Here is a 4,251-nt window from a genome sequence, read left to right on the forward strand (position 1 = left end):
CTCCAGCAGATTGTGTGTTGGAACCTTCTGAAATGAAGAAATTACTGTCCAAATCTGTACTGGGCTACCTCATACAAATACATGCCCTCGATTCAGAAGACACTTCTACTTCAGAGCCAATACCAACTGAGATTGAAACACTGCTACAGCAATTTCAGTCAGTGATTTCTGAACCAACAGGTCTTCCTCCCAAGAGAGATTGTGACCATGCGATTCCTTTGCTGGAAGGATCACAACCACTACAATTGAGACCCCTCTGAAAGGGAATAGGAATCTAGGAGATAATGACACATCCTATCGGTCCTGTTTTTTGTCCAGCTGGTTCGTCCTGAGTTACTAGAGTCGACTCTAATGTTGACTTTATGATGTGAATACTCATGGAGAGTATCCATAACGGAGCTCACGTAGAACCCCATGTTTGATTTAGGGCATCAACTAAGATGAACTAAACAAAGAATTGGAAAATCGTCATAGATGGATAGACAAAATAATGACCAAGGAGATGCGAGAAACAAGATAATGCACGGAAATATTCAAGATTATTATAAATACAGCAATAAATCAATTAAAGAAAGAGATCTTACAATAGATGAATTGAATGCTCTGAATCATATTAGAACAGCTAATTCTCAGAAAAATGTAATGGATCTCTCAACTGCAATACAAGCTGTTTATTTTAACGGGTGGAAAGAAAAAGGGGTGCTTCCATACCAAAAAAATCATTTACAGGATCAGCTTATGATGGCACATTTCCCGCGTATAAAGCAAGTGCATTTTTATTCGTATATGATCAAAAATCTTCCACCCTTTATGTTAGAAAGATATAAAACGGAAACTGAATCTGGATTAATATACTCACATATTCAAGAGAGAGATGGTGAAGAATGGATCCACATTTATGAATGTAATAATCCTGCAGAAGGACTACTTTTGAGAGCAATTGAGCATATAATTAAAAACACTCACATTCGAAAGAGGATCAATATGCCTAAGAAGATACATAAGATCAATGATCTAGAAATATCACATTATGAATATGTCAGTCAGCAAAGGGATGTAGTTGCAATGCATCAAGTAATATTATCACCTGAGGATCTTGACAAGCACACATTGTGTCAAAATATTGAGTCATCCATCAACAGAAAGGGGATTTTCCATTTTATAATCAATGATTATATCAATAGTTGCCTTTTTCATACGGTACTACAACAGAATCTCATCTGTCCTTCTGCGCCTCCGTTAGGTGATATCACTTCATGTTTGTATCAAGTTGTCTTACAAGAGATCTTTGATAGGAAATTCGAAGTACAATTTCATGGTGTAAATTACACCCGATGGGGTAATGAAGTTATTATTTTTCAGGGTTCGGGTACAGAGGAACATATTAGTAGTCGTCTGATTTCAGAATTTCTTGATTCATTGCCAATCATAAGTGGGAAAATTCATTCCATTTATAGTGAGCCAGATGATATTCAGATGCTTGAAGGGCATTCACATAGAGGGATTGCTTTCCGCAATAAATGTAATACGAAAATGTTTCTTAATGAACATGGAGAGGTAAGTGTGACCAAGTTTATTTGATGGTTAGATGGACAATGATTTGTATTCCTTGCATTAGGATTGGATCATGTTTATGAAACAACCATGCTTCAGCAAGCACATCCTTCGTCAGCAGTGGAATATTAACGTTAGTGATAAAAATCAACAAAAATAGACAGAACCAAAATGAAATAACTAATAGAGTAAATTTCGGCTCATCAATGTGGCAATTATTATTGCTGTGCCTATACATGTAATTTGATCCTTTTCTATTAAGCTTGTACCCCACACGCCCCAGTACTGGGGAAGATTAATAATCTCATTAAATGGTCTTTCGTGCGTGAAAGCATTTTTGATAACTGCATCAATATCATTATTCATCCAGTATGATACCTTTCGGAAGCCTTCTACCACAGCCGTAGGGTTCTGGAAAGCATGATAAGAATATGCCTGTGGAGGTTGAGGTTGATATTTGTACCAAACTACAATGCCGATTCCGCTAATAACAAGAATACTGAATTGGCAAAACAGTTTCCTCCGATGTTGCATCGAATAAGATTTAGTGACTATTTGAACAACTATAGATGAGTATACATGAGTCAAAAGGGATTTCAAACCCGCTCCAGCATATGTGTTGTGGACTGTTTCCAACGCAAGATTTAACTTGTTTATACGGGTAACACCTAAAAGTTCCTTGATTATATTCAATCTCTTGAAATAAGTGAAATTATTATGTTTGGTAAAGTTAGACCATTGAAGCTTTGGTTCACAAGTGCCAATTTGCAGAGCTTTTTTGAAATCATTCAATTCAATGATACGATGCCATTCATTCAATTGGAAGGAGGAGGTATGAAAAATGTGCAATGGGACCCTAAATTTCAAGTCAAATTTATATAAGACATTGAAATAATAATTTGATTTATATAAAAGATAACATAATGGTATTAGCCACCCAAAATAAGAGACACAAATATCAGATACGTATTCGCTTAAGCTCAAAATCTTGTTTATGATACAGTTATCTCTGAGGAGATATTGACACCAGCAAGCAACTAGTTTTAGATGGTACATGACTTTATTTTACTTCATTTATTTTGGAAATGTAATGGTGGGATTTATCAAGATACGGAGTTCTGTTGTCATTTACCCTGATGTGGCTCTCTCAGCTATATCTGAGACCACTGACAACATATGAATTGAAGGATTCATAACCCTTATAATGACATTATTAAGTCCATTTACTAAATATAATGTTCTACATCCCAAACAGTAATTTCACCCTCATAAAGGGTAAGAACTTTTCTTTCGTGAGGAGTGCAAACTAACTCAGAGGAACCATCCTCTTCTGTAATACTACCAAACAGATTTAGATTCTCTAATAGCTTTGTGGTATCGATATCGCTTTCATCATTATGAATAGGAATAATTACTTCGCTACCCAAACGGAAGAATGAATATCGAGGATATATTTTCCTCATCTTATTATCAAACTGATCAATTAAGAAAATATGAAAGATGACTCGAGTGAGTTCACCAATAACGGGGATATGTTTTAATGAGACCATCTCTTCCGTATTATTTCTATTTACATAGCAAATGGTTTGAAGGTTGACAAACCTCTCAATTAGTTTCTTTTCCATCGAGCTTAATTCAGTTAATGAATTAAGTATACTCTTCAGTATTCTAGATTTCAATATCTTGGTACAAGAGAAATTGATCTTGTACATTTTAGTTAAATCTGAACAATGAGATATCTCATTGAAATAATATTTCTCCATATCTTCTAGAGTCCACACATTATATGGGCTTCCAATATGAGTCAAAAGACGTTTGGCAAGCGCCTGATAAACAAGTAAATCAGAGGAGTTACCCGCTTTAGAAACTACCAGCTTAACGTCATCTTCAATTAAATGTGAATGTCCCAATCTATATTCAGCGCGTAGAAGTGAGACGAATTCACATTGTTTCCATCGCTCTATGGGTGTTTCATTTGGATTATATTCATTTCTTACTACTATGCTTTGTATTGGTGATAATTCATATTCATCATGCACAAGCAAATTCATGATATTAGCCATATATGAACGTAGGACACCACGACTATCCCACCCTATTGGGTCCATATTATACAATGCCTCTACTGTTGATGCAAGCTTATAGCTTGTGCTACTCTTGACAGAATAACACATCACACAATTATACTGAATGAAATTCATCCTATTATTTACTCTTTGTATTTGACTCATTTTCATTTTTATTCTCCCCCTCCTCTAAAGACTAAAGAGAAACACGAACTATCAGGATAATAACCCGTTACCACACAAATACCTCCACCAACTATCAAGCCTATACCTGTTACTACAAGACACCAATTTATAGATGAATGATTTATCTCAGTGATATTAATATCATTTAAGGTAATGTTTTCTCCTACAGTAGTGGTCTCAACTACAGTCGAAGAAGAAGAGGATTGTACACTTTCATATACAGTTGAAGAAGTAGAGGAGTCAAGAGTATGAGTATGGCGTGTCCAGGGACATGCTGCCCTGGTCTGATTCTTTCAACGGCAATGGTTTGTCCTATGGCAAACTACATTGGAGGTCCGAAAAGCTGATGATCAGCGATGGAGCCGCGTCGAGCTCAGGTGAAGAGGTGATCTGTCCATTTTTTCCTTGGTGGCTGCTACGGTGGTGCCAAAGAAGATGGATAGGC

This window comes from Lolium rigidum, chromosome 2 (assembly GCF_022539505.1).
Source record: "Lolium rigidum isolate FL_2022 chromosome 2, APGP_CSIRO_Lrig_0.1, whole genome shotgun sequence".
NCBI lineage: Eukaryota > Viridiplantae > Streptophyta > Magnoliopsida > Poales > Poaceae > Lolium > Lolium rigidum.